Source organism: Palaemon carinicauda, chromosome 43, assembly GCF_036898095.1.
Source record: "Palaemon carinicauda isolate YSFRI2023 chromosome 43, ASM3689809v2, whole genome shotgun sequence".
NCBI lineage: Eukaryota > Metazoa > Arthropoda > Malacostraca > Decapoda > Palaemonidae > Palaemon > Palaemon carinicauda.
Window position 1 is genome coordinate 60,715,880 of NC_090767.1, and position 15,000 is coordinate 60,730,879.

Consider the following 15,000-nt stretch of genomic DNA (forward strand, 5'->3'; position numbering starts at 1 on the left):
AAACAGTAACAACGTTTAAAAACAGATATGTCATATAAACTATAGAAAGACTCATGTCAGCCTGTTCAACATATATACATTTGCTGCAACTTTGAACTTTTGAAGTTCTACTGATTCAACTACCCGATTAGGAAGATCATTCCACAACTTGGTAATAGCTGGAATAAAACTTCTAGAATACTGTGTAGTATTGAGCCTCATGATGAAAGCCAGGCTATTAGAATTAACTGCCAGCCTAGTATTACGAACATGATGGAATTGTCCAGGGAGATCTGAATTTTAAAGGATGGTCAGAGTTATGAAAAATCTTATGCAACATGCAAAATGAACTAATTGAACGACGATGCCAGAGATTAATATTTAGATCAGGAATAGGAAATTTAATTGACCTGTCCAACAAATTAAAATGAGAATCAGCAGCTGAAGACCAGACAAAACAAGGTAGAATGAAAGAATTTAAGCACTTTTTCAGTAGCATAGATGCAAAAAGTGAGAGCACCATTCGGTTTTTTAAGAAGAAAGAGCCTGTGTTTAGCCAAACCTTATTATTGAATCAATTTTGAAAATAATAATAAAGAAAAATCATTCATCAATAATTTTAAAATACATTGTTTTGAAGATTACTTACATAGAAATATAGTCTATGATAATAAGTTATCAGTCAACGTGAGGAGACGTTTCATGGAAATAGCATTTAGTTATTATTCTGTAGTGTAGCTTTAGCCAACTAAATGCTGTTGTTGTTGGGCTTTAATACAGAATTTTAATGGTATGACTCTGGACAATGTTGTCCACTTGTGTCTACCTGAAAACCTCTCTTATAATTCACTAGTACAACCATGAACCAACATCAATTAAATAAATCAGTTTCAAGTAATTTTGCAGGCTTCTGCATATACCCTTATATGGATGGGGGTGTATGTACGATAGCGGCCACCTGTATGTATTATTATGTGTATCTTAGAATACATCTGTGTAAGGGGGGTTGCAGGAGGCCATTAACACCCCCCCCCCATTTGGTAAGTAGATAAGGACTAGGCTTGTAGGTTAGGTTAGGGCCTTAAGGGGGTAAGGTTAGGTTAGTTGATGTCCATTTTCAATCTGCATGAGGAACTGGCCGCTGATATACAAAGGCTCCTAAAGAATATGCGAGTTAAATTCCTTTACTATTAAGGCTAGTTTTAATTCGTTCCACTAAAATAACTATCACAAGCACATGATATTCCTAGTATGGATTTACTGGATTTATGAAAAATTGGACTGTCGCTAGGTACGGAGAGGTCATTCACCTGCTCTTGTGTAAAGCGTTTATCCTTCTACCACCCTGCAGAAGATTCAGGTATTGTGCGTTGTAGTAATTAGTCTCTGTCAGGATCAACAGAGGCACTATGAGAAGGTTTACTAATTGCTCCCGTGTGTTCGATAATTGGTAGAATTGCAATAGGCACCATAACGAACGACGACAACAAAGAAGGCTTCGCACCGCGAGACTGAGAGCGGGATTCATCGAAACAGTAGAGAGGCTACGACCGGAGTCTCGTCAAAGGTTAACAAGGAGATCCTCTGTCAGTCGCAGAGAGGTTACGGCCGGATCTTCTCTCGACAAAGGTTAATAAGGAGATCCTCTATCAGTTGCAAAGAGGCTATGACTGGATCTTCTCTCGACAAAGGTTAATAAGGAGATCCTCTATCAGTTGCAGAGAGGCTACGGCCAGATCTTCTCTCGACAATGGTTGACAAGGAGATCCTCTCTCAGTTGCAGAGAGGCTACGTCCAGAACTTCTCTCGACAATGGTTGACGAGGAGATCCCCTATCAGTTGAAGAGAGGCTATTTTTTTAAGGTAATCTGATGGAAAAATTCGTATAAGGTGGAGAGATCAAGGACAGGTTCCCAGCCTCCCCGTTAACTTTTCCACAAGTTACAGATGACTGTAAAAGCTTGGAGAGCCATCCAGTATGACCTTAAGCCTGTTATTGTCCAGCATAATCTTCACTTCTGCCTGAAGGGCTTTCTCGGAACTCGGGTGACATGATCCAAACGTCGTTGGCATCTGAGGAAAGGATGTCTGCCCATGAACGGGAGGCGGTATACGTCTTGTGGAACCTCTATCATCAAGTCTTGAGCCGCGTAATTCTGCCCCCTTGCCCATCCTAGTGACCCTTTCTAACATATAACCTCTATCTCTCTTGGACTGTCCAGGCTGGGCACATAGCAGAGGAGTTTCTACCGGTGCTACTGAATAGCGTAAAGGAACGTAAAGGGGCATAGAAAGAGCAAAGGACCGTAAGGGAGGTCAATATATGTAGTTTTTTATTAAGACGTAGGAGCAGTGATGTAGTGTTAATTTCAGCAGCGAGTCAAAGCGGAGCAAAACCCATTTGAACTGTAGCCACGATCGAGGCCCAATAACAGTTGTTATCACCCGTGCTGGAAATCTTTAATGTCCATCGTAAGTGTACTGCCAATCATTTTCTGACGAATAATGTCCTAATTGTATATCCCTTTACGTTCCTTATACACTTTTCAGTCGCACCCGTCTCTACACCTGTGTGGGCAGTAGAAGGGGCTGGTTGTGCAGATTCTGACTTCTTATCTGACTTTAGAGGGGCCATAGCCAAAGTTGTGAAAGCTACCTTTGAAGTGACGGGTTTCTTAAAGGTAACGATGGTTGGAAGAGGAGGTATTGGCTTAACTTCCGGACTTTTCTCACTGTAGCGTTGATGGCAAGGAATGGAAGTAGGGCTGCTTTCCGCAGAACCAGAGAGTCCCACAACGTCACTGCTTTACGCTGTCCTTTCTGCCTTGCCGATTTGGAAACTGCTGCATCTCTCCTCTTTAGGGTCCAGTTAGCACATTGGTTAGCTGATTGGCACGCTAAGGTCATTCATTTTCATTCATGTAGATTGCCATTCCTGTAGCATGACACGGGCTCTTGTCCTAGACAGCCCATAAGAGGATAGCAATCTGGAATGAGAACTCCAAAAAGAGCAAAAATTGGTGTATTAAAAAGGAAAGGTTGGATCTGAAAGAATCTGGAACAGGAAAAAGGATGTGACGCCCTTTATGCCCTAAGAAGAAAGTATATAGCCTTCTTGTTTTGGGAAGTTTGTCTACATGATCCCACACAGGCATTTGTTTTTCTATAACTACGTATTTTGGCAAGAAAATGTTCTTTTAAAACGGTACCTAAATGTATTATATGATTAGTGTGCCAGCTTAGGCCTGGGCTTAACAGCTGACAAGTATTACGGCTACTCCTAGTTGGAAATGTTTTGAATATTTTTGTTTTCAATTTGAATGAATAACGTAATAACACATAAATTTTGAAGCTCGGTCAATTGTCGCTTGAAATGAAGCGAGAAATGGAACAATAATATTTATTGAAGTTAAAGTTTAGAAACTTTCTAGTAAGACAAAGGTCACTTAAAGGTCTATAGATAGAACCATCTTTATTGGCCTTGATTAAAAGCATCAAGGTCAGTTGAAGTGGCTCTGCTGGAGGGTATCTGCTCCGCCGCGCTGACCAGATTTTCCGACTTTTTGTCTATAGTCTACGGGTTTTATCCATCACTTTACTCATATTTCTGTACATAATTTTTTTTATCATTATTGTTAATTTAGCTTTTAGGTATAATGAATATATCATATCGCAATTAATTCTTATCCTGTCAGGAGACATCGAGCGAAATCCTAGACCAGCACGTCCTAGTTTACGTTAGTGTCGCATACTGTATTGCAATATTCGTGGTCTTCGTGCAAATACTCAAAGACCTTATAGTTGTGTCCAAACAGTATGATATTCTTTTGTGTTCAGGAACTCTGATATCTAATATGAGGCACTCATCTGAGCTCCTTATAACTGAAGCAAATCATTTCAAAACGAGACGCTGTCTTTAAGGCCAGGGGAATGGCAAAAGCTCCAACTACGCCTGATTCAAATATGTGTGACTGAGAATAAAAGGGAATAAACAGCTCTTGAAGATAGATATAAAAAAAGGTTTAATATAAAATTATTATTAATTTTTATATATCGAAATAGTCTTTTCAAAATATACAATTTCGTGTATTCGTTACTTCCCTATTCTTATCCTTATTATTATTTCATTAACCGAAACTTTTTAATTTACGTAGGATAAACTCTGGAAGGTCAAGAACTCTCAAATAAATGCTCTACCTATAATGTGTCAATGTACACAATTGCTGGAGGATACCAGTGAATTAAGGGCATTACTTCAGTTTGAAGTAATTTGCATAGCTTCCAGCCAGTAATTTCGGTTTTACTAGCTTCACATTTAAGGAAATTGGAAAAGTTGAAGGGTAATCTAAGGTAGAAGTCAGCAACATCTAAGGTCATGGCTGAAGTATGACCTAAACCCTTTTTCGATAGGATAAGAAAGTGCATGTTTCCCCCGTATCGAAGGATCGAGTACTTTCGCGGTCGGTATTCGACTTATTTTTCTGATAGTATAACAATAAAGAGGAAATTTACTAATAGGACATACTTTTGTAGACATATACAATGCAAAGCCAAATATTATCAGAAGACAAAGAAATTTACAAGACAATTCTTCTTTGCTTGAGTGGGTTAACTACTGCACTGTAATTATTCAGCAGTATTGAGTTCACCTTTGGGGGTGTGGCTAGCAGCACTTATAAATCAGTAACTATTTATATATTTAAAAATTGTTCAAGTCAATTTTTTCCAATTTATGTCTGGATTATTCAATATTTACATATAAAACCTATTCCTGTAGATTCTGGATGATAAACTTTATCAGGTGTTTTCAGAAACCATAATTATTAAGTATCCCGTTAATCATAAACTTTTAAGGGTATGACTCTGGGGCAATGTTGTTCTATAAAGTCTACCTGTAGAGATATAAAGATGCCTCCAGTGGGCTTCCAACCTTTCACGCCTCCTATGGGCTTCCAACCTTTTTCACTGGGACCCTATCATTGACAGGCTGCCAGCACAAGAGCCCGTGTCCAGCAAGAAGGGCTGGGCAATGATGGCAATCTCACAAGCAAGCAAGCTCAAATAAACATCATGTAATTATACACTCGACTGATTTTGTAAGGTAAAGGAAACGCAACGCGTTACCTTACTATAAACGTCACAACATGCTGGATGAGGCTTCTAATGGGATCCTCGTCATAGCAGACAACCATTTGCTGATGTAACCCGTGCTGGAAAATCTTTAATGTCCATCGTAAGTGTACTACTCTAACAACCGTGTGTCACACAATTGTATATATTATGCTTGTATCTTCGCTCTTCCCTCGCACTAAAAAGAACCAGAATAAACATGTCTGCGTGTCGCCTATGTAACATTGTGATTTTCTCGAACATGTAATTTCCTGTTGCCTTGAGGTTTTGTATATAAAGGAGAGTGTTCCATAATAAATTAACTCTGTTGATTGCATCCTGCCTTTGAGTTCACAACCTTCTCTCGGCACCGTCACATTGGTGACCCCAGAAGTCGACTCGCTCCCACCGCCTTCCACCCCCACCCCCATGGCCCCTCCATCGTTGGTACTATGGCGGACTCTACGGAAGTTGGCGCTGCGGCTCCCCCATTGAAACTTTCGTCATTCGCCAGCGTAGAGGCTTTTGCTTGGTTTCAGCGTGCAGAAGTCCAGTTTCGCATCAACGGCGTGACTCGCTCAACCACCAAAGCAGATTATGTTCTCGCGGCGATACCCGAGGACACCTTCCCAGAAATATCCGACTGGCTTTGTGAACAAGGAGACACCCCAATAACGTATGACGCCCTCAAAACATACCTTCTGCAGCAGTACTCGCCGTCGCCAGCCGCCCGTATAGCAAAGCTTTTTCAGCTCTCACAACAACCGTTGGGGGACCAAAGGGCTTCGCTTGCCCTCAGGGAAATGACCAGTATCGCTCGCCTTCAACCTGCCGCAGACGGCTCTCCTCGTGAGGTGAACCTACTTCGTGCCCTTTGGATACGCCGTTTACCCGGACCTATACGCGCTGCTATACCCGATGTCGATAGTTTACCCATAAAGGACTTGATGACCAAAGCCGATGCCCTTATGGACAGCCACTTCCAGACCTCCATCAACGCCTCCACTCCTGACGAAGAGGATGCCTATTGAACGTCAACCGAAGCCGACATGAATGCTGTAGGACATACACGCCTACCCCGTGACCTGCTGAAGCGGCGACAAAGCCACCCACTACCCACCAATCGCTCGCGGCCCAACAAACGACTTCTACAGCCACTTACTACCTCCCATCCACCGCAGTTTTGCTACTACCACTTCAGTTTTACCCAATTTCCCGGGCCACCACGTGACACAATTGGTAGTAATTCATTCAAATTACCCCTAATGAGTCAATATGGATAAATATCAACACAACATCGTGTTCAAATAGAAATAAATTTCTACCTCATACTTGGGATCGAACGCTAGCCCCTTCTGTCTCGCCAGGTAAATCCTCGGACAGCTGTTAGCGTCAGGTTCCAATTTCTTTTATGGGCTCTCGTGACATGGTTGGTTTCGACCTGGCCTTTCATTAGAAGGGGCTAGCGTTCGATCCCAAGTATGAGGTAGAAATTTATTTCTATTTGAACACGATGTTGTGTTGATATTTATCCATATTGACTCATTAGGGGTAATTTGAATGAATTACTACCAATTGTGTCACGTGGTGGCCCGGGAAATTGGGTAAAACTCGCTGGTAAGAGACTGATGTTTCGCCAGGTAAATCCTCGGACAGCTGTTAGCGTCAGGTTCCAATTTCTTTTATGGGCTCTCGTGACATGGTTGGTTTCGACCTGGCCTTTCATTAGAAGGGGCTAGCGTCCGATCCCAAGTATGAGGTAGAAATTTATATATATATATATATATATATATATATATATATATATATATATATATATATATATATATTATATATATATATATATATATATATATATATATATATATATATATATATATATATATATATATATATATATATATATTATATATATATATTTATATATATATATATATATATATATATATATATATATATGTAATATATATTTTAATCGCTCAAAATGGGAAAAAGTTACTGGGTAGTTAAATAGTTTTATATTCAATAGATCCAGTTACATTTTTATAGATAAATACAGATATGTACATAAAGCAAGTGGTGTTTTTTTTATGCTTCAAAATTCATTATGTGCTCAAAAGCATCAGGTAACTGTACATATATATTTATGAAAATATTCTTATAGATTTACGTGATATGTAAATCCGTCCTTTATGAAGGATTTTTAGCTTGGCTTAAAATATTTTGCAAAATTGCAAAATCATAATAATTATATTTTTTTTCCATCTTGTAAAGGCAAAAGTAATGCCAATAATTTTAGCCTTTCTGTTTTCTGAAAACGCACGTTTTATATCAACCTGTATTGGTTTTTCTGTCATATTCGTCGCGCAATTCTGTCAATTTTGATTCCAAAATTCTCCTGTCAATTTTGATTCCAAAATTCTCCTGTCAATTTTGATTCCAAAATTCTCCTGTCCATTTGGATTCCAAAATTCTCCCCTGTCAATTTGGATTCCAAAATTCTCCTGTGCATTTGGATTCCAAAATTCTCCCCTGTCAATTTTGATTCCAAAATTCTCCTGTCCATTTGGATTCCAAAATTCTCCCCTGTCAATTTTGATTCCAAAATTCTCCTGTCCATTGGGATTCCAAAATTCTCCTGTCAATTTTGGATTCCAAAATTCTCCTGTCAATTTTGGATTCCAAAATTCTCCTGTCCATTGGGATTCCAAAATTCTCCTGTCCATTGGGATTCCAAAATTCTCCTGTCAATTTTGGATTCCAAAATTCTCCTGTCAATTTTGGATTCCAAAATTCTCCTGTCAATTTTGGATTCCAAAATTCTCCTGTCAATTTTGGATTCCAAAATTCTCCTGTCAATTTTGGATTCCAAAATTCTCCTGTCAATTTTGGATTCCAAAATTCTCCTGTCAATTTTGGATTCCAAAATTCTCCTGTCCATTTGGGTTCCAAAATTCTCCTGTCCATTTGGGTTCCAAAATTCTCCCCTGTCAATTTTGATTCCAAAATTCTCCCCTGTCAATTTTGATTCCAAAATTCTCCTGTCCATTGGGATTCCAAAATTCTCCTGTCAATTTTGGATTCCAAAATTCTCCTGTCAATTTTGGATTCCAAAATTCTCCTGTCAATTTTGGATTCCAAAATTCTCCTGTCAATTTTGGATTCCAAAATTCTCCTGTCAATTTTGGATTCCAAAATTCTCCTGTTAATTTTGGATTCCAAAATTCTCCTGTCAATTTTGGATTCCAAAATTCTCCTGTCAATTTTGGATTCCAAAATTCTCCTGTCAATTTTGGATTCCAAAATTCTCCTGTTAATTTTGGATTCCAAAATTCTCCTGTCAATTTTGGATTCCAAAATTCTCCTGTCAATTTTGGATTCCAAAATTCTCCTGTCCATTTGGGTTCCAAAATTCTCCCCTGTCAATTTTGATTCCAAAATTCTCCCCTGTCAATTTTGATTCCAAAATTCTCCTGTCCATTGGGATTCCAAAATTCTCCTGTCCATTGGGATTCCAAAATTCTCCTGTCAATTTTGGATTCCAAAATTCTCCTGTGCATTTGGATTCCAAAATTCTCCCCTGTCAATTTTGATTCCAAAATTCTCCTGTCCATTTGGATTCCAAAATTCTCCCCTGTCAATTTTGATTCCAAAATTCTCCTGTCCATTGGGATTCCAAAATTCTCCTGTCAATTTTGGATTCCAAAATTCTCCTGTCAATTTTGGATTCCAAAATTCTCCTGTCCATTGGGATTCCAAAATTCTCCTGTCAATTTTGGATTCCAAAATTCTCCTGTCAATTTTGGATTCCAAAATTCTCCTGTCAATTTTGGATTCCAAAATTCTCCTGTCAATTTTGGATTCCAAAATTCTCCTGTCAATTTTGGATTCCAAAATTCTCCTGTCAATTTTGGATTCCAAAATTCTCCTGTCAATTTGGGTTCCAAAATTCTCCCCTGTCAATTTTGATTCCAAAATTCTCCCCTGTCAATTTTGATTCCAAAATTCTCCTGTCCATTGGGATTCCAAAATTCTCCTGTCAATTTTGGATTCCAAAATTCTCCTGTCAATTTTGGATTCCAAAATTCTCCTGTCAATTTTGGATTCCAAAATTCTCCTGTCAATTTTGGATTCCAAAATTCTCCTGTCAATTTTGGATTCCAAAATTCTCCTGTTAATTTTGGATTCCAAAATTCTCCTGTCAATTTTGGATTCCAAAATTCTCCTGTCAATTTTGGATTCCAAAATTCTCCTGTTAATTTTGAAATTCCAAAAATGCTCCGGTCAATTTTGAAATTCCAAAAATGCTCCGGTCAATTTTGAAATTCCAAAAATGCTCCGGTCAATTTTGAAATTCCAAAAATGCTCCGGTCAATTTTGAAATTCCAAAAATGCTCCGGTCAATTTTGAAATTCCAAAAATGCTCCGGTCAATTTTGAAATTCCAAAAATGCTCCGGTCAATTTTGAAATTCCAAAAATGCTCCGGTCAATTTTGAAATTCCAAAAATGCTCCGGTCAATTTTGAAATTCCAAAAATGCTCCGGTCAATTTTGAAATTCCAAAAATGCTCCGGTCAATTTTGAAATTCCAAAAATGCTCCGGTCAATTTTGAAATTCCAAAAATGCTCCGGTCAATTTTGAAATTCCAAAAATGCTCCGGTCAATTTTGAAATTCCAAAAATGCTCCGGTCAATTTTGAAATTCCAAAAATGCTCCGGTCAATTTTGAAATTCCAAAAATGCTCCGGTCAATTTTGAAATTCCAAAAATGCTCCGGTCAATTTTGAAATTCCAAAAATGCTCCGGTCAATTTTGAAATTCCAAAAATGCTCCGGTCAATTTTGAAATTCCAAAAATGCTCCGGTCAATTTTGAAATTCCAAAAATGCTCCGGTCAATTTTGAAATTCCAAAAATGCTCCGGTCAATTTTGAAATTCCAAAAATGCTCCGGTCAATTTTGAAATTCCAAAAATGCTCCGGTCAATTTTGAAATTCCAAAAATGCTCCGGTCAATTTGGATGCCAGAAATGCTCCGGTCAATTTGGATGCCAGAAATGCTCCGGTCAATTTGGATGCCAGAAATGCTCCGCGTATTAGGTGGTTTAATTTTTCTGTCAGATAGAATTTCTACCCACGCAATTTCTGTCTGTGTTGGGAATAGATGGAAATAAATGAAAGGGTTTTACGACACTAAATTCACATATGGTGTTTTTTTATTCATTTCTGATACGTGTTAGAAGTAATAACTTTGAAATTGTATTAGATTCTAAGCAACAAAGAAGAAATTTTCGAGACAGTCTTGAAGAGAAAAGCTGAAAATAGACGATTTGATTGTTGGGCAAACCAGAAAACATAGTTTAGTACTCAGAAAGCTTCTTACCAGTTTATACATACATTTTATATCACTTATGCTTTCCTTTAAGTATCAGAGGGCTTTAAGAATTTACGAATTATAACCCTACAGATGTAGAAGATTAATTTACCGACAATGGAAGACATTGCTATATATCTATACAGAACTTTATATTTAAAGGAATTTGTTAACTAAATCATAAGCTACAGAAAACGAAACTACATTAGGAGCTCTTTGGAACCCTGTTTTTTTTTTTTTTTAGCTGACGACTAAAATGGCAGACAATACTGCATGGTGAAGTTTAAAACAGAGATCCTCTATTGATGGAGATAAAAATACGAATATATCTAGCATATATACTGTACTCCCTTTTAGGAGAGCATATCTTCAAACAATAAACTATATGCCACCCAAGCTGGCGAGTTGTATACAAATAAGGAAATATAACCTATATTTTTTTTTCAGTTGCTTGTGGGTGCATTCTCCAGCGACAAAAATGGCACTAATGTATAATAAAATCATCAATTCACGATTTCATAAAATATAAAACAATAGATGTAAATCTGTAATTGAATTTTCCCTATTGAACTCTCAACACACACATAGTACTTTATAGAAGTGGAAAAAGGACAAAGCTTCTATTTCATTATTTGGGATTCATCACTACAATAGCGCCCCTTTTACTATAATGTTGTTTAGAGAAATCGAATTAAAATCATTTATTAATATTTCTAATGACACGTTAATTTTGATAGATTAAAATGATAGAATTACGCATATTGATAAAATCTATAGTTCAAAATTTGCATTATAAACGGTAAAAATCCTGGAATAAATATTGCCAGCCATTTTCTGTTTTAAAAACTGATATATTGACATTAAGGAGTGATATTATGGGCACCAACCTGTTCAAGATAACAGAGTAGGGTAAAAATTACGGTCGCCTGTATTTTACTGAAATACGGTTGATTACAGCATATTTTACGAGAAATTTCCAATTAAATTTTTTTTTTATAAGTGTATAAATAAAATATAAATTCCATTATTACTTAAAGTAGGTAAACGTTTTATATCATGATCATTATCATAAATATTGTATTTCTAATGAAAAAAAAAGTTAACGTTGAATTCCTTCAATATAAATACAATGGTTTGCTGACGAGGTTTCAACTCGAAACAAATTTTTGCTTGAACGAGTTCAAAATCACTTGAAAATAGGCCTTTGGAGAACATTAGAATAGAAAATCCGCATTTATTCATGAATATGTTTTCACATTAGGCCTATTGGGTTATGGATACCAAGGTTCTGTTAATAAAATCATGAGTTTTCTATTTTGATTGACATTTCAAAAAAAAAAAAAAAAAAAAAAGCTAGTGACTTTTCATACTCTATTATTACCATTTTCGTGTTCCTTTTCAGTTCAATTATTTTGACTACATGTGTTTACTACATACCTCATAAAGTAATAAACAATGATTAACTTTCGGCAATAAATAAAAACAGAAGTTTGCTTTTTGTGCTGCTCATAAATCTATATCAAGGTCTCTGTCTGACATTCAAAATGACATTCATAACGAAGAAAATATAAGGAATGAGTTAAAAAAAAAAAAAAAGGGTGGGGCCCAGGTCCAAAGGACGCAATAGATCCTTCTCAGGAATTGAGAAAGTTTTAGGGATCACGAAACGCTGAAAGGAGACAGAGGGAATAGGTCCTTCTCAGGATTTGAGAAAGAGTTTCAGGGATCAAGAAATGCTGAAAGGAGAGAGGGAATAGGTCCTTCTCAGGAATTGAGAAAGTTTTAGGGATCACGAAACGCTGAAAGGAGACAGAGGGAATAGGTCCTTCTCAGGATTTGAGAAAGAGTTTCAGGGATCAAGAAATGCTGAAAGGAGAGAGGGAATAGGTCCTTCTCAGGAATTGAGAAAGTTTTAGGGATCACGAAACGCTGAAAGGAGACAATGGAATTCAAAGCTTTGAGATAAAAGTGCAGAAAGTCGCGAAGCAGGAAATTGGAAAAGTCCTTCTTGATTTCTAAGGAGAGTTGTAATACTCCCAGATGATATAAAACCTTTAATATTGAACTCAACAGAACAATTATGGAAAGAATATTTGAATAAAAGAAATAACGAGATCCATTTGTGGCTGGTAAAGAACCAACAGTCACCTAACGTGCCCTATAGGATTTCGAGGGAAATGTTTCAATATTATTATTATCATTATTATTATTATTATTATTATCATTATTATTTGCTAAACTACATCCCTAATTAGAAAAGCAGGATGCTATAAGCCCAGGGGCTCCCACAGGGAAAATAGCTCAGTGAGGAAAGGAAACTAGGAAAAATAGATAATTTTAAGAACAATAACATTAAAATAAATATATCCTAAATAAACTATAAAAACTTTAGCAAAACAGGAGGAAGAGAAATTAGATAGAATAGTGTGCCCGAGTGTACCCTCAAGCAAGAGAGCTCCCAACCCAAGACAGTGGAAGGCCATGGTACAGAGGCTATGGCACTACCCAAGACTGAAGAACAATAACATAGTATCAGGAAGCCAGGAAACTCCAAGTCAAACAATCTATCAATAACCTTGAAAAAGCATTAATAGTTACACAAAAAGTTGGTAACTACAATTTGTCTACAAAATGGTAGTCTCTTGAAGGTAAAAAGTGAAGGTTTTCATACTTAGGTGATATAAGAGATATCACCATCTTCAAACAATAAGATAATCGAATGGCAATAAAAATCTATATCTTTTTTCAATATAGTTATATATGGGGCAATACAGATGTTCGAGGAAGGATAAATTCATTTACAAACATGTAGCCTATGATATAGGAAAAAGGTAGTGGATGGAGTGTGAAATTGATGATGTTTGCAAATGATGCAATACTGAATGTGGATTTTGAGGATAACCTATAGAAACGAGTGAAAGAATTGCAAAGCTTTTGCAAGAAGAAAGAGTTAAATGTGAGCCACAATAAGATTTAGAAGCCTTGGATGTTAATATGGATGGTTGAAGAAAGGAAAAGAAGAGTCAAAGAAAAGAAGCAAAGAAGATGACAGGACGTGGAAAAAACATATGGAGGCAAAACAGAATATTGATGCAAGCCAAAATTACAAGGCTTAAAGAACTGGAGCTAAATCTCTTTTATAGATAAGAAGTTTGGATGTTTAATATAAATAAACTACAATTGGGATAACATTTTCACATTACACATAAGAAACAAAAAGGTAAGAAAAGTAGAGATCCATAAAAAAGCGTTACACAGAGAGAGAGAGAGAGAGAGAGAGAGAGAGAGAGAGAGAGAGAGAGTTACAATGATTTTGGATGTCCATGATTTTTTAGTCCATCCGCAAAGAGAGAGAGAGAGAGAGTGAGTTTGGATGCCTTAGATTTTTTCCATCCTCGGAGAGAGAGAGAGAGAGAGAGAGATCTTGGGTGTCTCAAAGACTTTTTAGTCCATCCGCGAAGAGAGAGAGAGAGAGAGAGTTACAATGATCTTGGGTGTCTCAATGGTTTTTTAGTCCATCCGCAAAGAGAGAGAGAGAGAGAGATACCATATTTCTATTTTTTTTATTTTACTCATAAAAAATAACGACTATAGTTTGCAAAACCAGAATTACAAAGTCACTTTATATAAATTCCATAGCATATTTTGCCCTTGTTAAAAATGACCAAACTATAAAAAAAAAAGAGAAAATCAGATATTTGAAAGTGATGTTAGCCACTACAAAATCACTCTGCTTACCCACTCTTTTAATGAATTGCGTCGCTTTACTTCCAGAAATATCCTTCGCGAAAAAAGGTCTTGAGAGTTTTCCAAAAAAATAAAAATGAGATCCTGAGCTAATTCGCGTCTTTGATAAATTTGATGAACGGATATTTTTCAGTGTCCCAGCAGGTCTTTTCAAAACTTGTCGTCCCATGGGCTTACAGTTCCTGTCAGGGAGGGTTCAAAGGTGATTTTTAAAAGTATTCTGACTTTCGTTAAACTTTCTTTTTCCAAGAAAGTTTGATATAACGTCGTTAACTCTTCCACTTTTATGATTAGTGTTTATATAAGTTCTGAAATAAATGGCTTTGAACCAATATAGGTCTCCCTCATAAACAAAATTTGAACTAAAGCTTAATAATATTATCTTCTCTATTTTGATATTAGAGTTTACTTTGAGAATATCTCATTTGGATAAGATATCGGTAAACGGTTACAAAAAAAGATGTAAAGAAGAGACAGGAATGGAATGAAATGGTTAGTCATTAACCCAGGAAAAACATTGACCATACTAAGATTTGTGTACTTCAAATAACAGTATCATTTCTCTCTTCCTCTTTTATCCGTTAGTTTTTCAATTCATAAATAAATCCTCAATCATAGCTGGACAATTTCTAAAACAGAAAGCCAAGAACCATTGGTGTCTAATGACAAAGAACTGAAAATTTCATAATATACAAGAATCAAAGCAAAAAAAAAAAAAAAATATTAGCTTAACAAGGTAAACCTTAACGATTGTTAGTCTTACGCTAAATGACTATTCAAATAGTAATAGTTGT